We start from the raw sequence: 22,746 nt of genomic DNA, 5'->3' as shown, positions 1-22,746 counted from the left end.
AAATGAAAACTAGCTGAGCATCCACATCACCTCTTGGCAGTGTGGAAAGAGTTCAAAACAAGGTCAAATTTCATCCCATCTGGGGCCCTTTTAGTTAGAAGAGTCACCAGAGGCTGCTCACTAAATGGGATCACCAACTGCCTAGGGCAGCCCACTGCTGTTGTTTTTCATGCAGCGTCTAATTTCCTCCAACTGACACAGAGGTCACTGATTGGGGTACTGTTTGTAAAAATGTATTTTTTTTTTTTTTAATCATATTTTTATTTTTAGCTTGTCTGTTTCCGTACGTCTGGCAGCACATGCTCCTCATAATGATATTGTATTTCAAGTATCCCTCCATTAGCATTAATTATGGAATGTTGATTGGGCACCTGGGGGGGCACTCAACCCCGCCGAAACCCTTCTCTGCAAGTAGTTATAAATAAGATTGCTGTGCTTCATTAGATGCACCTGCTAATGAGATCCAGTGCGTGTTCTATATCAACTATTCTGCCTTTACAACGGTCCAATGTTTTGATCGACACTTCTGGATGTGGAGTAAATTAACACAATTTAATTATTTCAAGGCTGCATGGAGGTCAAGTGGTTAGCGCGCAGGCCTCACAGCTAGGAGACCCGGGTTCAATTCCACCCTCGGTAATCTTTGTGTGGAGTTTGCATGTTCTCCCCGTGCATGCGTGGGTTTTCTCCGGGTACTCCGGTTTCCTCCCACATTCCAAAAACATGCTAGGTTAATTGGCAACTCCAAATTGTCCATAGGTATGAATGTGAGTGTGAATGGTTGTTTGTCTATATGTGCCCTGTGATTGGCACGTAACAACAATGCTCTGTTATGTAGTTCCAAGTAAGCAGCTGAGCAAACATCATAGTCCAAGACACGCGACCACTAAGCATGGTGGATAAATGCAGTTTGTTCCTATGCATGTGAATGTAAGACGTTTAACTGATGATTATACAAAAATGGAACCAATTGGTCATTTATTTATAATTGCTCTTTAACAAAGCAAAACTGTTTCATCCAATTAATCCAATTAGGGATTTTCAGTAGAATACTTGCATACTAAAATATTCAATAGCCCTTGATGGCATATATCATTATCATTGCTTTTCAAACAAGGGCTACATGGCGGTCGAGTGGTTAGCGCACAGACCTCATAGCTAGGAAACCAGGGTTCAATTCCACCCTCGGCCATCTATGTGTGGAGTTTGCATGGTTTCTCCGGGTACTCCGGTTTCCTCCCACATTCCAAAAACATGCTAGGTTAATTGCCGACTCCATATTGTCCATAGGTATGAATGTGAGTGTGAATGGTTGTTTGTCTATATGTGCCCTGTGATTGGCTGACCACCAGTCCAGTGTGTACCCCGCCTCTCGCCCGAAGACAGCTGGGATAGGCTCCAGCAACCCCCTGCGACCCTCGTGAGTAAAAGCGGTAGAAAATGATTGAATGAATGCTTTTCAAACAATATGGGCCCTCATCTGCAAACCGGTCCCTAATGAAGGCTCAGGTACCAAATGCATCGCCGTCCACCATGAAAGGCAGTGATTAAACAATGTATGTTGTTAAAGTTGTATAGTACACAGTTAAATGAGGACAGCTGCAACAAAAAAAAATGAATGCAGTACTCTACAGACTGCAATTTGCATAAAAGTGCCACTTTTATTGAATCACATCTATCTATGCAGCTACTCGGTGAAAAGCTTCTTATTGCCGTGTGATATTGTGTTGTGTTGTCTAACAGGGCTGATTGTGTTGCTGAGAAAGTGATAACAGAGTCTCTTTGGAAGATCATTAGGCTGACTGATGAGAGGTTGGAGATTATTACAGTGCCCTGCCATAGCCGTATTACAGAGATTCGGAATTACACACACAGTTAAATTCTCCCTCGCTCAAACACTCAATCACACACCTATTGACACACACAGTCTTGTTCCCTCGCCCATTCTCCCACAGGCTCGCTCTCTCGCACACATACTCCCGCACACATGGTCAAACATGCTTGAGGGGATGATGGAATGATAGTACAGATGGCTTACTAGAGTAATATTCTCCATATGGGAAGGTAATATCATCAGAACATTCATCTGGGGGAAGAGAGAGTGGCTGATTTGATCTGGAACGATGCTACACGATTTCACCAGACTATGTTTGATCATATATGGACTGGATTGTATTGTAGTTGGGACTTGAACAAAGACAGAAAAAAATACACATGGAAACACAGTATTTGCACAACATTATGAATAATTTATAATATTACAACACATATTGTAATATTATAACAAAAACATGCTAGGTTAATTGGCGACTCCAAATTGTCCATAGGTATGAATGGGAGTGTGAATGGTTGTTTGTCTATATGTGCCCTGTGATTGGCTGGCGACCAGTCCAGAGTTTACCCCGCCATATAAGCTGGAATAGGCTCCAGCACATTTCCGCTTCCGTACCCCGACTCTCGCCTGAAGACAGCTGGGATAGGCTCCAGCACACACTGCCAACCCTTGTGAGGATAAGTGAGGATAAGTATAAATTCCAAAAACATGCTAGGTTAATTGGCGACTCCAAATTGTCCATACGTATGAATGTGAGTGTGAATGGTTGTTTGTCTATATGTGCCCTGTGATTGGCTGGCCACCAGTCCAGGGTGTACCCCGCCTCTCGCCTGAAGACAGCTGGGATAGGCTCCAGCACCCCCGCGACCCTCGTGAGGAAAAGCGGTAGAAAATGAATGAATAAATGAATAACATTGTGGCACAGTGTGATTTGAGGTGGTCCTGGGTTCAAATCTGTCTCTGACCTTTGTGTAGGTTGCATGTTCACCCCATGCTTGTGTGGATTGACTAGATTTAATGTGAGTTGTTGTTTGTTTATACGTGCCCTGTTATTAAGCTGGGATAGGCTCCAGCTCAGCCATGACCCTGAAATGACAAACGTTGGAAAATTGATGATTTTGAATGACCGAATTTGAGTACCCCACTGGTAGATTTTATGATCTGCATTTTCATGAAACAGTTCCATAATGTACTGTAACTGAGATGGCTTAAACATTGACAAAAAAAACGTTAAAACATTGGTCAGCCAATATTATATTATAATCAGATTGAACAGAAACAACATATTTGAGCACAAAGCAGGAAACAATGTGGAAACTAAGGAAAAACAAATACAGTAAAGTCTCCTTATATCGATATCGGTTAAAACGAATTACTACTTATTACGATACTATTTTCATTTCCCGGCAAATTTCTAGTCTCTTATGATATAATTAGCTCCGTTAGTACGATACACGGTTATTATGATAATCCGGTTACTAGGATGCCCTTTTCATCTCCCGCCAGCCAATTTGGTCTGCTTATATCGATACAAAAGCAGCTTAAATCAATCTTTGCTTAAGGATTTCAATACCAAAAAAGAACACGGCGAACGGCTGCTTCCAGTCAACTTTATTTTTCACACTTCCACCACCAGAGTGCAGCACACACAGCGGAAAACACCCGTCCCTCGCGCCTACCCCTCCGGGTGGCAACACCTTCCCTATCGATAGTTCCGGGGTGAATTATGTCCCGGTAACCGGTAATCACTACAACGTAAGTTTATTTTTATTTACTGTAGTACAAAATGTATTGTAGTACAAAAGCATGCTAGATACGCAATCCATGAACTGAAGGAGAAAATTACATGCCATATCAAAGATCCGCCCACTTTTAATGCAGTTCGGCGCAGGATTGGATATATGGATAGTCCGGTTATATCGGTATTTTTTCCGACTCCCGAGAATATCGATATAACGAGACTTTACTGTATATCACATTGGCTGAAAGTCAAATTAATAATGAAGTGCTGAACAATATTGGTAAGAAAGCCAATATGGAGCATATTTATTACTATACTATGTTTGTATGTATTAGATTGCATGTGCAGAATAAGATATTCAATTCAATGTATTTATATAGTGACAAATCACAACAGCAGTTATCACATGAAGGTCACAGAGGAAAACAGAGAACCAACTGAAACCGCACATGAGCAAGCGCTCACTCGGCGACGGAGGCAAAGAAAAACTCCCTATGGGGAAGAAACCCAGGCTCTGTGGGGGGCTAATACGGGTGAGATGTGATCTCTTCTTCTGGTTCCGGTTAAGACTCGTGCAGCGGTATTTTGGACAAAGTGAAGGGTTTGTAAAAATGTCCTTGGGCAACCTATTAGCAGAAAGAAATAATCCAACCTAGAGGTCACAAAAGCATGACCAACTTTTTCTGTGTCTGGTAGTGGCAGGAATTTTCAGATTTTCTTTACGTTTCAATAAAATGTGAAAAATGTTGTTCTTGTCACTTATCACATTTGGGAACTAAAGGAAAGATTTCTGACACTATTGTCCAAAATCATCTAGGGGAGTAATATCACTTGTAATAAATTGTGATTTCAGTTGTATCTGAGTTTGGTAATGGTAATGGTTTTATTTCATTTGAACATGCATCAGATTACAATTGAATGCATCCCAAAATCAGTTCACAGTTCCACATGTCCAAAAGGAGTAGGAAGAAGCAGAGCTTATTAAATCCTACCCCTCTATCTGGTACTTTTACAATCAATAACTGTTACATTTGTTCACTTCCTGCTTTCCATAATACAGTTTGTTTGTTTTTTTTAAATAATGTACCTCGTACCGAAGTACAAGGTGATATGACCTATATCAGCAAGTTTAAGTATTTGTGATTTTAGAAATAAGGAGTTAGTATGTTCTCTGAATTATCCTTACTGGCCTTTTTTGCAGTACATTTAGCGAGTTTAAAAATAAAAATAGCACGCCTGGAGTTTAGACGGCTGATTAGCTTGGTTAGGTTTCACTGACAGTACAGTTGTGTGTCATCTGCATAGCAGGTTACGTTATTGGAGTGTTTTCTAATGATATCAGCTGAGGGGGACATATAAAGGCTGAACAACACATGCCCTAGCACAGAACCCTGTGGAATGCCATGACTAATCTTCATGTGTCTGGACTCTTTACTGGACTTAATTCCAGGTGCGTGTTCTAATGTCTTTATTACAATTCGGTGATCAATTGTGTCGAATGCGACTAAGTCTAATGAAACTAATACTGAAAAGGCGGCCATGAGGAGCTTCTTTACCATTTTTAAAGTGCTCTTTGTGTACTGTGGTGCATCCAAAATCCTGACTGAAACATCTCAAATAGGTGGTCGTTTTGGAGGAAATTGTGTAACTGATTGGCAATTACTTTCTCTTGGACCTTGGAGAAAAATAGAAGGTTAAAGATTGTGGTCTGTTAGTAGTAGTTAGCTAAGACATGTGGATCAAGGTCAGGTTTTTCTATGAAGCGGTTTAATTCCTGCCACTTTGAATGATTGGGGCACAGAGCCTGTCACAAGTGACATTGATTATTTTGAGACGAGCGGTGTTGACTGGTGGAATAGTATCTTTGAAGTTGATGGAGTAAAATACTTTCCAACATCCATTTCCAATGAATGTCCAAAGGTATTTAAGCAATAGGATTTAACCTCTTAATTTTTAATTACTATTTATTGCACGTATCATTATTTCACATAACTGTGTATTTGTGGATGCTGTCCATCTGTGAGGAAATAAAAGATTAATTAACCACATATTAAGCTTGTTTTTGTTTATGTTTTTTTTTATAATTGCACTGTGATTGGCTGGCGACCAGCCCAGGGTGTACCCTGCCACTCCCCCGAAGACAGCTGGGATAGGCTCCAGCATGCCCGCAACCCTCGTGAGGATAAGCGGCATAGAAAATGAATGAATGAATATGTTTTTACGAGTATTTTCTCCTTATCCTATCCTCTTCACATATTTATTACATGCAGCAATTTGTGTGCATGATTATCTGCCCTGTTTTTGGTTGTGGCTGTATACACGCAGAAAGCTTAGCCTCAAGAACCAAATGCAATGCGTCACAATCGAGCCAAGCCTTACCAATGTGGCCTCTACCGCTCTGAATCTGCATGTGATCTGTTTATTTATAAACTATTTGATAAACGCACCGACGTTTGCATGTACCATGTATGTTATTACAGAGCTCATATAACAGAATCCGCCTTCATCATCATGTACTGTATATTTTCTGCATCAGAAAAATGATGAGCGTTTTTACATTCAAGTAGATGTAAATGTTGTTGAATGTTCTCATGTAGGTATGACTAAATGTGTTTTTTCACTATTTTACTCAAATGGTGTTAATTTCATAAGCATTTTACACCATTAGAGGGCATGTTTTCCACTGTATCTCAAATAGAAGGAAGAAAATAGAATGTGGTGCCACTCAATGGCTGTAATTATCTTTAATATAACTGATAGCCCCATGCTTGTATCTGTAAAGCTGCATCTGTAAAGCCCATGTTGATTGCCATGTTTAAAGAGAAGGTGGTGTTGTATGCAGTATGAAGCATCGGATGGATAGTTTAGCACTGAATTGAATAGTAAAAAATAAAATAATACTTAAAAAAAAATGATAACAAATATGTACCGGTGACATTTCTCCATTCAGTCGTTTTTTTCTGCACAGCCGTCTCTTTCTATATCTCTCATTTTTCCACTGGCCTGAGCACAGCAATAAAAGACTGAGTGCCTTGTTCAAGGGAATCTCAAAAGTGATTGTTGTAAAGAGAAGTTGGAGCACTACTCATCACCATCCCCAACCCACGCTCGCACTAGCTGTCCTCTGTAGTCACTGTCTGGGCTATTCTTGCTCTTATTATGCATTGTTACCCTTTCTAATCTTGCTTTGACATTTAAATGTGCTGTGCAAGTTAGTGCGCTAGTAAAATAACTAGACATGACAACTATGTAGCAGCTGGTTACGTATATGATGAGTCCTACTGGAATGTTTGGACTGAAATTCATAGTTTTAGTACATTTAAAGTATCCTTTAAAAATAGTGTAAATTCTGTGTGGATGAGGAATAATAAATGTTTTTGTTGGGATGAGGTTGGAATCTGGGTGGTTAGTGGCGTGGGACTAGATAAGTTTTGATTCTTCCCACTCCCTTTCGAACATGTGTACATTTATATATACATATGTATTTTTATTTGTATTGATTTTGGTTAGTTTGTTGTGCTTTGGATGTTTTTTATGTCCGAACTAAAGTAAACTAAAGTAAACTAAACTCCGTCTCTTGCCCGAAGACAGCTGGGATAGGCTCCAGCACCCCCCACAACCCTCGTGAGGATAAGCGGTAGAAAATGAATGAATGAATTAATGATTTTGGTTAGTTGTGCTTTGGATGTTTTTTATGTCCGAACTAAACTAAAGTAAACTAAACTCTGTCTCTTGCCCGAAGACAGCTGGGATAGGCTCCAGCACCCCCACAACCCTCATAAGTATAAGCGGTAGAAAATGAATGCATGAATAAATTAAACTAAACTAAAGTAAAGTAAAGTAAAGTAAACTAAACTAAACTAAACTAAACTAAACTAAACTAAACTAAACTAAACTCCGTCTCTTGCCCGAAGACAGCTGGGATAGGCTCCAGCACCCCCACAACCCTCATAAGTATAAGCGGTATAAAATGAATGCATGAATAAATTAAACTAAACTAAACTAAAGTAAACTAAACTAAACTAAACTAAACTAAACTAAACTAAACTAAACTAAACTAAACTAAACTCCGTCTCTTGCCCGAAGACAGCTGGGATAGGCTCCAGCACCCCCACAACCCTCGTGAGAATAAGCAGTAGAAAATGAATGCATGAATAAATTAAACTAAACTAAAGTAAAGTAAAGTAAACTAAACTCTGTCTCTTGCCCGAAGACAGCTGGGATAGGCTCCAGCACCCCCACAACCCTCGTGAGAATAAGCGGTAGAAAATGAATGCATGAATAAATTAAACTAAAGTAAAGTAAACTAAACTCCGTCTCTTGCCCGAAGACAGCTGGGATAGGCTCCAGCACCCCCGACAACCCTGGTGAGGATAATGCATGACTAAACTAAACTAAACTAAACGAAACTAAACTAAACTAAACTAAACTAAACTAAACGAAACTAAACTAAACTAAACTAAACTAAACTAAACTAAATTCTGATGAATTAAATATGACCTTGAGAGTCTGAATGACAGACATATCACTCCAATTGGATATTTAATAGAATTATTGTTAGAATTCCACATGTGATCCTGCAGTCCAGCAATTTATAAACTTGCATTCATCCATCCATCCATCTTCTAGGCCACTTTTCCTCAATCGGGTCACGGGTATGCTGGAGCCTATCCCAGATCTCTTTGCCAATTAACCTAGCATGTTTTTGGAATGTGGGAGGAAACCGGAGTACCCGGAGAAAACCCATGCATGCACGGGGAGAACCCACTAAAATGCTTAGGTCCAATGTGTCAACATGAGGTGCGTCATTTGTTCCACATTGAGATGCCAGATGAGGTAAAATTAGCTTTCTTCTCATCGGGAGCAAATCAGGGCTTATGACGAAATTGCTTTTTGCAGCAACGAGAGCTGTTTTCAGTCAGTATTTGTGCAATCAAGATCAGAAAAAGTTGTATTTTTTTCTTAATCACAGCTTACCCAGACTTATAGGTTTCTACTTTGTATGGAACTGTGCCTATAACTGCATTAGTGGGGGAAAATTAATTGGAATGTGATTAATATTCATCAGCAGTGGTTGACTCTTCGCTTGGGGACAAGTACTGACTGTTCAATGTGCTACTGCCCTGCAGTGTGTGTGTGTGTGTGTGTGTGTGTGCATGCATGTGTATGTGTGTGTCTCTTCCCATGAGAGCAGAAAATGTAACTATCCTCCCAGGAGTGGAGAAGTGTGGACAAACTTTGATGAATAAGGATGTGGGAGAGCTCTGATCCATCCCAGTAGTTTGACTGTAAAAGTCCAATATTCGTGACCGGCGTGTATATTGGCTGTGTGACTATGAAGAGATAGCCATTAACTTTTCTCCAGTCCAAAATGTACAAAATATTGGAGGTGATGATATCATAACATAACCTCAAAATGTCAGTGATGTCAGGAAAGTCAACAGAAAAAGCCTCCCTTGTTATGATGAAAAATAAAGAAAAAATAATAACATTTCCTGATCAAATGTAGGACAGAAACCTAAGATGAGGATGCCGCGAATATCTCTTCTCGGCTTAGTGTGCAACCCCTCTATGACTTGGAACATGGAACGTTCCAGTTTCTGTTTGTTAGGATGTTGCCAATAATATAATGAGACAAAAAATATATAAATAGCACAAGTCACAAGCCAGCGTTTCTCAAATACTTTTTTATACGCTTTGTTTTTTTTGCACAAGAGACACAAAGAGGTGATGATACAACTCCACGATGGAAGAGAGCATGTTTGGTGCAGTTTTAAACCGAAAAAAGTGAAATAAAAAGCCAGCATTTTTTGACAGCAGCAGCACCAGCTGGATGGCAGCAAGTCAAATGCTAAATATATATATGCTATGTTAAATGAATTAATTTACGCTTCACTTTTTGGACTTATGGTAATGGTAATGGTTTTATTTCATTTGAACATGCATCAGATTACAATTGAATGCATCACATAATCAGTTCACAGTTCCACATGTCCAAAAGAAGTAGGAAGAAGCAGAGCTTATTAAATCCTACCCCTCCATCTGGTACTTTTGCAATCAGTAACTGTTGCATTTGTTCACTTCCTGCTTTCCTAATATGGTTTAAGTTTTTTTAATTGAAATTTTTTTTTTATTTTTGTCACATACCGAAATACGAGGTGATATGAGCATCCAATGACATAATGGGTACCATAGTAAGTGTCAATATAGTGATATATATAGCACATCATGACTGGTTCAAGACTCTTCATCCTTGTATTTAGCAAACATCAACTGCTTGTATTGTTTCTTGAATTGGCTCATTGTTGTGCTTGCGTTATGGCAAGAAGATGGAATTTTGGAATATTTGGGGATAATTGAACACACGGATGTGAGTATTAGTGGTCAAACTCCTGAGTCACAGTAGCATGTCTTTATTGTCTTCTGTTGAGCTGAATAGAATTTGAGTTAAATCAAAACAAGTCAAATTGAATTGACGTGAATAGAGGGACAAGTACCGGGTCGAAAGGCCAAGGGAGAGTACACATGCTGTGCCGTGTGACAACGACATGAAGAGACTGGTGGAAGAATTAGGAATGAATGGGCGTGGGGTTGCCATCTCTTCTTTAAATTAATTAGCTGTTTAGTGTATTCAATCACTGCGGATCAAGTCAGCTGAAAAGGGTTTGCACACAAACGCCAGCGTTTGTAGAAGTCTAACACTCATGTATGTACAGTGAATATTGTTGGACGTAGTCATGATACGATTAGGAAAATCCGCTATAAAATATTCTTCCATTTCAGGGTAGTACACAGGCGGAGATTTCGGTTGCGATGTATCAGTGCATCCTCTCTTATAACTGACCATTTTTTGACAAAACATGACCGATTTCCAGAGGAATCGGAAGAACTGACCTTGAGTCTCTGATTTACGTCTTTGATTTGCAGTGAGCCACTTTGTTTTTCCCATGAAAGGGGGACCAGCTGCACCACTACCTTTGGCAACGGACACTAATCCAAGCCCTCAGTGCTGCATTCACATTTGAAATTAGCTGAAAAGCAGCCAAATTTGCAGAGCCTCTTTTTTTTGCTTGTTTGTAATATATATACACAAGAATATCACAAGAATCCACATACTGTGTAGTCTCTATGTGACACCGATACAGTGTCCACACACTGTGATGATGTAAGACTCGTAAAAACCATACTTTTCTTTTGCATTATGTTTATGTCATGCATAATTACAAAGCAGCCACTTTAAAAAAAAAAAAGGCCTGCAGACAAATGAAGATGTTAAAAAGGCTTAATAGCCCTGAGGCTATCGACTGTGTGGAGTTGACAAGATGAGAATACTTCAAAGTTTATGCAGGATGACAAAACTGCAAGCTAAATGAAAAGCATGTCACAGGAGAAGCCTGCTTTCCGAGTCTACCAAGTGAACGTGAAGGTGTGATAGTTCCCTTGGAGGAAGATCAAATCAGACTACCTGCATACTGTATGAGACCGGTGGGCGACTCGCTCTCCTCCGTCCCCATCTACCTGTCGGTGGTGATGAATGGTTTTGATATCAGCAAAGCGTGTGTATGTGTGCGCGTGTGATGAATGGCTCTTCTTATACAGGAGAGAGGCCCGTTGGACTTGAGCTACTGTTAGTGGTGCTTCAAGTTGACTAGGGTACCGGGGTAATAGCTTCTGTGTCATATAACCGTCCCTACTGAGTTGAGAGCAGAAATAATCCTTTCCGAGCTCAAACTGTCACGTAACGTAAAAACCTTTATTAGTTTACGGTCAATTATCCAATTCATTTTCTATGCCGCTTATCCTATCCGAGTTGTCTTTGAGCGAGAGGCGGGGTACACCCTGGACTGGTCGCCAGCCAATCACAGGGCACATATAGACTTGAGTAATCACACAAAAATATACAGTAATTAACTAGCGGTGTGTATTGGCAAGAATCTGGCGATACAATACGTATCACGATACAAGGCTCATGATACGATATATAACGATATATCACGATACTGTTAACAAGGTGATATTTTTTTTGTTTTTCTAAAAAACTGAATTACACCAGCAATATGCACTTAATAAACACATTTTTATTTGATTAGAACAATATGTTATGCTGTATCAAAAACTTTCCTCTGTACAAAAAACTTAAAGTGTACATTTGGATGAATAAAGCTTTAACATCCAGCTTTAAATTTACAAAAAAAAACATAAAAAACAAATAAATTAAAATATGCCTCAAGATCCTGCTCAAATGTTCACATTCTATTAGCTTGAAAAAATGCAAAGTACATTTGTTCACTTCCTGCTTTCCATCATACAGTTGTTTTTTTTTTTTTAAATAATGCACCTCGTACCAAAGTATGAGGTGATATGAGCATCCAATGCCATAATGGGTACCATAGTAAGTGTCAATATAGTGTTTTTAATATCGATACACTATTGTGGAACAAAGTGGAAGAAACTATATTTTCTTACACCCCTATAATTAACCATGTTTAATTGTAAAAACTGTCAATTTAAAATGGTTTGACTTCAGGGGCGTTTTAGTTTAGGAGTTCCACCGTGCACAGAGAGTCTCTCTCTCAAACATACACCATGTTTAAGTAAAAGTGGCTTGAGGGTACAGCAATATAGACCTAGTTCCCCCCCACGTCTGTCTTTTGTACACAGACATCCAGTAATAATAGCTGTTACGGAAGATCAGGCATTCAGCCAACTTTGATTTTTACACAGAACCCAGTGAAGGAATGATCGGAAACTTGTTTTTTTTACCGATTTGAGTTCTTATGAGTCACTCATTGAAGTAAACTGGGTAGTCTATTCAATAAAAGGCATGCATACAAAGTGCATGCATACTGTACCTTATACACAGTTGCCTTAGATTTCCTGTTTATATCTCAGAAGGCAAAATATTGTTATAGTGTCACTAACATCTGTACAGAACAGCGACGTAGAACAAGGTAGAAAAATCCTTCCTTTAGCAGGCACTTTGCAAAAGGGCTTCTGACCATACTGATGAGGTAAATTTCCTGCAGCACAATCAATAGTGCGGCTCAAAGCGAGTGTGTGCATATGTGTGTGAATATGTTATTATACTGCTATGTCATGCAGTTATCATATTGTACACAGAGGCTGTTTTATCTTCTTTTTGTCAGACATAGTATTACAAGATTTATAAGCAGGCATCTATGAGAACATATTTATAATAGCATTAACTTGAAAACATGTTTTATTCTTTATATGCATCCATCCATGCATTAATTTATTTAAACCACTTACACCATTTTGAAATGTTCTTCTTGAAATAAAAAATAGAATAAAATAAATCAAAAAAATGGATCAGTTCTTCAGTGATGCATGTATTTGTTGTCTAATCCGTCAAACATGCCCCCCAATACATCATACCGTCAACCGTTTTAAATGGCTGGTATTCAAATGTCTCAATTAGAATAACAATAAGAGAAGTGGAGAATTGCTGTCATATCCATGTTGAAAACACTCTTGCATAATTAACTTGTTGCTCAGTAACAGTTCCACTTTCAGTCAAGATCCATGCTCAGGCTTATTTGCATGCTTTGCTTGTTATTCCTATTCCATATTCATTGTCCACTAATTACGATATCTCCCACCAAGTAACTAGAAAAAAGTAAAGATTGCCTTGCTTATATGCTGTGCATCACAGCATGACACAGCGGAATATTAAAAGTTTAAAAGAATATTAAAAGTGAATGATGGATTTTTGTGAAAGGTGAAATCTATGTGTTATTTTTGAAAGCAACCGTATTTTTTATATAATATATAAGACAGAGAGCTGCACTGTGGATAAGTGGTTAGCACACAGGCCTCACAGCCTGGAGACCCAAGTTCAATTCCACTCTCGGCCATCTCTGTGTGGGATTTGCATGTTCTCCCCGTGCATGCGTGGGTTTTCTCCGGGTACTCCGGTTTCCTCCCAGATTCCAAAAACATGCTAGGTTAATTGGTGAAGAGATCTGGGATAGGCTCCAGCCTACCGGTGACCCGATTGAGGAAAAGTGGCCTAGAAGATGGATGGATGGATGAATGCAAGTTTATAAATCGCTGGACTGCAGGATCACATGTGAAATTCTAACAGTAATTCTATTAAATATCCAATTGGAGTGACATGTCTGTCATTCAGACTCTCAAGGTCATATTTAATTCATCAGAGTTTAGTTTAGTTTAGTTTACTTTACTTTTACCAAAATTAATTCATTCATTCATTTTCTACCGCTTTTTCTCACAAGGGGGGTGCTGGAGTCTATCCCAGCTGTCTTTGGGCGTAAGGCAGGGTACACCCTGGACTGGTGGCCAGCCAATCACAGGGCACATATAGACAAACAACCATTCACACTCACATTCATACCTATGGACAATTTGGAGTCGCCAATTAACCTAGCATGTTTTTGGAATGTAGGAGGAAACCGGAGTACCCGGAGAAAACCCACGCATGCACGGGGAGAACATGCAAACTCTACACAGAGATGGCAGAGGGTGGAATTGAACCCTAGTCTCCTAGCTGTGAGATCTGCGCGCTAACCACTCAACCGCCGTGCTGCCACTTTTACCAAAATCAATACAAATATAAAATAAAAATTGTCCATAGGTATGAATGTGAGTGTGAATGGTTGTTTGTCTATATGTGCCCTGTGATTGGCTGGCCACCAGTCCAGGGTGTACCCCGCCAAAATAAGCTGTGATAGGCTCCAGCACACTCCTTGTCAATATTCCGGTTTCTGAAACATTTGGAATGACCCGTTTACATGCCTGAACAAACAGGATTATTCCTATATACATGGTAATTGTAAACAATCGGGATATCCCAATCAAAACAGCGATGCACGGACAGCATCTCGAAGAACGTCATTTCTTGTGACGATAAGCGGTAGAAAATGAATGAATGAATATAAGACAGATCACTTATCGAAGCAATATACTGTTGAAATGTATGCAAATTGAACACATAAATAAAGTATTGTCTGATTACTTTACATGTTTTTGTCATGACTACACAGAACCCAATACATTGCGTCATCTACATTAAGCCGTAAAGCATTGACCAGTGTGGTCAGGTACAAGAATAATACATTTATCATACATACTGCAAAGTTCTGAATAAAGAAAAAGAGGAAAAGGTATTTAAAAAGTGATTAATTTGTCTTGCATTTGGAATAAAAGAGCTATGGTATGACTTCATTCCTGCTGCTGGTTGGAGTGCACCTGCAGCAGCGGTTTGCAATGACGGGAGCTGGCAGGAACACGTGCAGGGGGGGGCGGAAAGATGTAATCAAAGCAAACAATGAAGTAAACTGTGGCACTTCTACCCAAGAGCTCTTTTTTTTTTTTTCAGCTGTCCCTCACCTATGACCGAACACTCAGCTGTGCATTTTGGGCACTCACACCAAAATAGAGACCAATTCAGAGTAGTCTTTGAGGCAGAAATTGTGGAAGTGAGTGCTTGCTTGTGTGTTCGCCATGCTGTGAGAGCATTTAAGAATTCATCTCCCGTCATTTTACTCCCATAATTGGCTTCCTGGGCGGCATTTTGCCCTTTTTCATTAGTCTGCCGCAGTGTGTGGTAAAGACAGTCCTACTTGTGGGTTTACTGCAATAGTGGCAGGTTGAGAAAGATTAAAAGTCACCTTGAACGCATCACTGTCCAATAAAGTACAGACCACTAGGGAGTGCTGCTGCTATCTACTAGCGACTCTACTCCATCCTGTGACCGGGATAAGTTTGGCTACTTGAAAGACTGTATTCTAGATTATAATCCTTACAGACAAATTTAAGGGCTGCATATCACCAGAAGCACAGTTCCTTCTGTCTTATGTCTTATCTACCTCGTCAGTGATTGCAGTGGTGACTACCTCACAAGATCGAGCCCCTGGTGCTATGATACTGAGCCACAGTTGCCACTTTCGTCTCACCCCCAAAATACACACTGCTCAGTGTCAGAGCTCCTTTTTAACATTTTCTCTGATTTACTTCTCTTTTTTTGTCACTGAGAACCAGTGTCCATAGGAATGAATGTGAGTGTGAATGGTTGTTTGTCTATATGTGCCCTGTGATTGGCTGACCACCAGTCCAATGGTGTACCCCGCCTCTCGTATGAAGACAGCTGGGATAGGCTCCAGCACCCCCCGCGACCCTCGTGAGGAAAAAATGAATGAATAAGGAATCCTACTTCACAGGAATTCACATATCACGGTTGGGTCTGGGACCAATTAACCGTGATAAACGAGGGATTCATGTATTTAATTTGTTTTAATAAGAATTGGTTATGTACTGGCTGCACGGTGGTCGAGTGGTTAGCGTGCAGACCTCACAGCTAGGAGACCAGGGTTCAATTCCACTCTCTGCCATCTCTGTGTGGAGTTTGCATGTTCTCCTTGTGCATGCGTGGGTTTTCTCCGGATACTCCGGTTTCCTCCTACATTACTAAAACATGCTAGGTTAATTGGCGAAGAGATCTGGGATAGGCTCCAGCATACCGATGATGGATGGATGAATGCAGGTTTATAAATCGCTTGGACTGCAGGATCACATGTGAAATTCTAACAATAATTCTATTAAATATCCAATTGAAGTGATATGTCTGTCATTCAGACTCTCAAGGTCATATTTAATTCATCAGAGTTTAGTTTAGTTTAGTTTGAACATAAAAAACATCCAAAGCACAACAAACTAGTAGTTGTTAGTAGTAGTAGTCTTAGTTGTATTTATGACCACTACCCGAGGGGGAGGGGCTGCACGGCGGTTATGTGGTTGGTGCGCAGACCTCACAGCTAGGAGACCAGGGTTCAATTCCACTCTCGGCCATCTCTGTGTGGAGTTTGCATGTTCTCCCCGTGCATACGTGGGTTTTCTCCGGTTTCCTCCCACATTCCAAAAACATGCTAGGTTAATTATCGACTCCAAATTGTCCATAGGTATGAATGTGAGTGTGAATGGTTGTTTGTCTATATGTGCCCTGTGATTGGCTGGCAACCACACTGGCTAATCTGCGGTCAAAAGACAAATTGGTCATTTGACAGTTTATTTTTGAGAGAATTTTCCACAACAAACTCGTATTCACTCATTATGAAGGAAGTGCACCTCATGTATCATATAACTGTGTTCCAAAGGAGAAGATTAATTATGAAATCCATAAGGTGGCTGAACTCCCCTGCCTGATTATTGATTGCCTCCGTTCATCTTGTCTGTGCAGTGCCGCTGATGCGTATGGGCGCTCGAGTGACTGTTTCTATAAATGAACATTGCAGCAGTTGGTGATATTTACAAAATGTAAGCTCGTACAACAAAGACAATCTATGTTGAACAAAGCATTGGACTGATACAGTTTTATCATAATTATTCAACTTCCCACTTCAATTTGCTATCAAATGAATATGCAGGTTTATGTTTAGTTTTTTTAAGCATGGCTTCAGGACAAATGTATGAAGGGATACGCGACTGTAAAAACATTCTAAGTTAAATAGTAAAAGACCACCGCTAGCAAGAAAGAGGCAATGGATTAATTCCGAAAATGGCCGTGCCCAACTTTTATAGCAAGTTACTCTCACAATAATTCTGTCAGAGATAAAGTGTGTGGGTGCTGAGTGCCAGATGCTTTAGCATAATCATTTTTAAGCTTCTGTTACATCATGGCGGGACTCTAACCGAGCACAATTCAACTTCAAATGTTTTCATTTATCTAATGTTTTTACTAATAGGTACTGTACATACATACATACTGTATATATACGTATTTTTTTTGGGGGGGGGGGCTGGGATGGCATGGTGTGGAGCGGTGAATAACATGTGAGGGCGATTATGTGAGAGTTGTCAGTCCAATTGGGAATATTATTCATTCATTCATTCATTATCTGGGTCGTGGGTGGTACGCTGGAGCCTATCCCAGCTGACTATGACCGAGATGCAGGGTACATCCTGGACTGGTTGCCAACCTATCTCAGCAATTTGGGAAATTTAGTGCCGTGCCTTCTTTGGATGAGGATGATGAGGTTCTCATTGGGAGTGACCGGGATGGATAGGATCAGGAAGAGTACATCGGAGGGACATTTCATGTTAGAGGCCTTGGAGATAAAGTCAGAGAGGCCAGACTGAGATGGTTGGGACATGTCCAGAGGAGAGATAGTGAATATATTGGTAGAAGGATGCTGCCAGGTAGGAGACATAGAAGGATGTAGTGAAGAAGGACATGAGGGTAGTTGGGAGAGTGGGAGAGACAGATGCAGAAGACAGGGTTGGATGGAGGAAATTAATTTGCTGTGGCGACCCCTTTTTCATTCATAGAATGGCTAAATTAACTAAAAATACAAATATAAGACATTTGGAGGATGCATTCAAAAACATGATGCTATGTAGTATACTCCACTGGTCTCAAGGTGTCAGTAATGTTCAGGGTTTTTATTGGACCATGAAACAAACCTTCAGTTTAAGCCTCAGTTTATCTTCTCTGCCTGCAAGAGTTTTTTTAAGGCACCTCTATTTACCCAAAATCCATGTGGCAGATTTCTTTCAAATTGGAAATATAGATTTTAAAAACTAACCTAAATAATTGATGATCTGTTTTTGGATGAAAACTGTATTTTTTGGTATACCCCTGACTTGATTCATATGCTGTTTTGCAGACTACCGCTTACACACATTAAAGCTAATGTACCAACACGTTCCTTTATGATTTACAGTGTGCAGCGGTTTAGTTTTGATACTCTTGGAATTGGTTTTGCTATTGTGGCATTTCAGATGAGAATAACCGTGCACTTTTGTCCCGTGATATAATAACACTGTAGAAATACAGTACAAAAAATCATTTCGTTTATTTATGAGTTCTTGCTGGTAAAGAAAAAACAAATTATTAATTCTTTAATTATGAGTATGTTCTATACAGGACGGATTTGGCTTCCTGGATGGACAAAGACAGAAATTAATTTCACTGCAGCGAGACAGCTGCAAAGAGGGAGATACTGTAAGTTCAATTGCAAGCTCATATACTGTTAAAGTCCATGGAAATTGATTGAAATTGAAATTAATTTGACCAATTAAGAAGCAAAAAAGACATGTGCAAGTAAAAAAAAAAAGGTCCCACGGGAAGCATTGTGTTACCTGTGGTGATAATATACCTGCATGCCAACTGATCCCGTCAAGTCTTTAAAGCTTATGAAGCAGGTTTTGGTACTGGTTTTATTGCAATGACGCTACTGCCTGGCATATTGCAGCCTTGCAGTGATTTATTTACACAGATGCACTGCAACAAACCAGTGGAGATGTGTAACATGGGGAAAAAAACCAGGTACCGTCTGACACATACTGAGATGTCACTACATTCCCTGCGACTGCGCATATTAAAGTGTTATCTCTATTCCCGCACAAGCAGTATTGGGTTTTGCATCAAGGAAAACATCGTTCCATTTTGGCTGTCTTGATAGGAACCCATGAGAAATGTGAAAAATAGAATTTAAAACTGCATCTAGGCCAGTAGCTTCACCAAAGTTTCCATAAAATGTCATAAACTGGCTTGGGAGCAGTGGTGCAGTGAGAGACATGTTTTTGTTTTTTTTTGGTTCAAAATGTTTTGCCTCCAAAGTGACAAATTCATCTAAGAGCGGAGATGTTTTTTTTTTTTTTTCCTTCTGCAAAGCTGTCAAAAATTGCAGTTGTATGCGGACCCTTGTTTGCCCACAGAGAACGTGAGGATGTCATTACTTTACTCCCAGCCAACAAGCACCAGCCTTCATGAAAATAAATGACAGGCATATTCCCTGCAAGTGTCAGCCACATATGAATATGCAGTTTGGCTTTTCAAATAATATCAAATAATAAATGATTAATTGAGCCCAAAAAAATGAATATTTGAGCATATGTTACACATTCTTGGCCTAAATGGGGCATTTTAAGCATACTAATATAATAATATACTATAATACAAATACAGTTTACAGCAGTGATTCTCATATAGAGGGGCTTTAAAGGCAGGGAGGACTTTAAAAATAATACACACCTGCCAACAAGTACACATTTATTTTACTCAACATACGCTTTTATGCTTCACAGCTCTAAATTTTGTTGCATTTTCCTGGTTTCGGTTTCACGTTTAGCCTGTACAGCACAGATAAATAAATATTATCAGTTTCCCAATAGGATTTAAAATCAGGGGGCCTGAAAACATTGAGTTGATTCAAGTTTTGATATACTTCAAATGCTTTTTTTCCTACATAAAAGTGATGCTTCCCATGCACACACAAAGCAAGATGGTGCTATAACACTTTAAAGTCCCCACATCATTTTATGTAGGCCACAAATGCCATTTCACTGCTTTCCTTTTAAATATATATTTTTTTTTTGACTGAAAAATTGCACTACATGCAGTTCTTCTAAATTCATTATATTATTATGTGACAAGATATTCAAGAGCCACCCATTCATTTTCTATACCGCTTATCATCACGAGGGTCACAGGTATGCTGGAGCCTATCCCAACAACCGTTCACACCACAGTCATATTCATATTAAAAAAATAAATAGTTCAATGTTTGCTTGAATCCAATTCACAATCCCACTTCACTCCACATTTAAAAGCAATTTATCTATGAATTTGTTAATAAAATGTGATAATGAAATCTGTGGCCAATTATGTCATAATATCATGAGTTCATATTCATATTTATATTCACATATATTCACATATTTTCTTTTACCATTTCTTTTATTTCATGCTTTCACGCTCACGTTGTTTCAAAATGTATTAATGAATAAATCATTGCAGTTTCATAGTAAAATTACGGCTTTTTATTAGTCATATATAATCATATTTAAGAAATGTAACTTCAATTTGGACCAAATTAAGAATTCAATCCAAAAAAATTGTAAATATGCTAAAATACAAATATAAGGCATTCAGAAAAATTACTGAAAGACCCTTTGTGATATGCAGCATTCTACACTGGCCACTAGGGGTCAGTAATGTTACATTGATGATCTGACAAGAGCCGCCGCAGGAAGTACGACACTAAAAAGGAACAATGCAATGTGAGTCTTTGAGAACAAATCCATCCATTTTCTCTGCCACTTACCCTCACGAGGGTCGTGGGCATGCCGGAGCCTATCCCAGCTGTCTTAGGGTGAGAGGCGGGGTACACCCTGGACTGGTCATGTTTGTTCAACTTGTCATGGCTTTATATAATACAGCTTGTGAGTTAGTACCGTGAACTCTAAGACATATAAAACCTGGAAATACATGAAAAAGATATATGATATAAAAAATACTGTATATAAAATAAAGTACTGAGAGGTTTTGAGGACACCATGAGTCAGCTTGTGCTGAATGATTCATGCCAAGTGTGTTTTATACGAGTTCTCTGAATTAAAGACATTTAGCTCCTGTCATAATCAAAGACTAAATCCGAGCCTTATCGCCCGCCGGGTGCAGAGGTCTCAGCTTTGTCTAATTGCCACAAGGCGACACGTCAAAGCCGCGTGTCCCTCACTGTTTACCTCCACTGAGGCTTAGAGCTGATAATGGAATTACTCTGAGTCCCAGGAGGGAGCGAAGCAGGCGCAGAAAGAGGACTAAAAAGGAGGCACGTGTGGAGCGAAAGAGCAAGTGCACGTTAATGGCACGAGCCGAGAAAGAGGATGGATGGAACATCTGACAGAAGCGAGAGAAAAAGATAGAAGATGAAGTTTACGCAGTGATAGCCGCTCATTGCCAGAAGCAAAGTCTGCAGACTCACTGTTTACTCCAAAGTGATGTATCGTAAGGTGGCGAGTGAGTTATGATGCTGGATGCAGCTCAGGTTCAAGAAAAGTGACTTTACTCTGCGATGGTGTGTTTTATCAGAAAGTATAACACTAACTCATCTTCAGACATCAAACACTCCTCTGTTGAAGCATTTTGTGAAATCCGCACAGAGTACAAACTGAAGGAGAGGAGTACTTTGAAGTAAAATACCAGTGGACAGCAACGCTTTTTGCTATCTTCTGTGAGGTTTGAAAGGTTTCTGAAGATGTGAGTTGTACTGTTGTAGTAGTAGAAAATGGAGTACCATAATAAAGTAAGCCAGTTGCATTCATTCATTTTCACGAAGGTCACGAGCATGCTGGAGCCTATCCCAGCTGTCTTCAGGCGAGAAGCGGGGTACACCCTGGACTGGTGGCCAGCCAATCACAGGACACATATAGACAAACAACCATTCACACTCACATTCATACCTATGGACAATTTGGAGTCGCTAATTAACCTAGCATGTTTTTGGAATGTGGGAAGAATACGGATAACCCGGAGAAAACCCAGAGATGGCCAAGGGTGGAATTGAACTCGGGTCTCCTAGCTGTGAGGCATGAGTGCTAACCACTCAAACGCCGTGCAGCCTGTTTGCAAAAATTCATTAATTCATTCATTTTCTACCGTTTATCGTCACGAGGGTCGCGGGGGTGCTGGAGCCTATCCCAGCTGTCTTCAAGCGAGAGGCAGGGTACACCCTGGACTGGTGGCCAGCCAATCACAGGGCACATATAGACAAACAACCATTCACACTCACATTCATACCTATGGACAATTTGGAGTCGCCAATTAACCTAGCATGTTTTTGGATTTTTTTCTTATCCTCACAAGGGTTAGCAGGGGGTGCTGGAGCCTATCCCAGCTGTCTTCGGGCGAGAGTCGGGGTACAGAAGCGGAAATGACGTTCTTCGAGATGCTGTCCGTGCATTACTGTTTTGATGGGGATATCCCGATTGTTTACAATTACCATGTATACAGGAATAACCTTGTTTGCTCAGACATATAAACGGGTCATTCCAAATGTTTCAGAAACCGGAATATTGACAAGGAGTGTGCTGGAGCCTATCCCAGCTTATTTTGGCGGGATAAACTCTGGACTGGTCGCCAGCCAATCACAGGGCACATATAAACAAACAACCATTCACACTCACATTCATACCTATGGACAATTTGGAGTCGCTAATTAACCTAGCATGTTTTTGGAATGTGGGAGGAAACCGGAGTACCTGGAGAAAACGGAGAGTGGAAATAAATTGTCATGTTCGGCAGGACAGGACAGGAATGATGACTTCCTGTCCTGCACTCTTATTTCAGAGTGCTGCACTTCCTGCTGGGGGTAAGAGGTGGCTGTTTTTTTACCCAATGACTTGTCTCAAA

At 39.9% G+C, this 22,746-nt stretch overlaps 1 protein-coding gene across 12 annotated transcripts in view; it reads left to right on the top strand.

Moving 5' to 3' along the window:
* gria4a (glutamate receptor, ionotropic, AMPA 4a) overlaps positions 1-22,746 on the top strand; it is a 120,367-nt gene that overhangs the window by 26,275 nt on the left and 71,346 nt on the right. The gene's annotated exons all lie outside the window — the stretch shown is intronic.

Source organism: Doryrhamphus excisus, linkage group LG8 (assembly GCF_037039965.1).
Source record: "Doryrhamphus excisus strain RoL-2023G ecotype Guam linkage group LG8, RoL_Dexc_Guam_v1.1, whole genome shotgun sequence".
NCBI classification, from domain to species: domain Eukaryota; kingdom Metazoa; phylum Chordata; class Actinopteri; order Syngnathiformes; family Syngnathidae; genus Doryrhamphus; species Doryrhamphus excisus.
The sequence above is the reverse complement of the archived record's forward strand: the minus strand, read 5'-3'. Positions and strand labels throughout refer to the sequence as shown.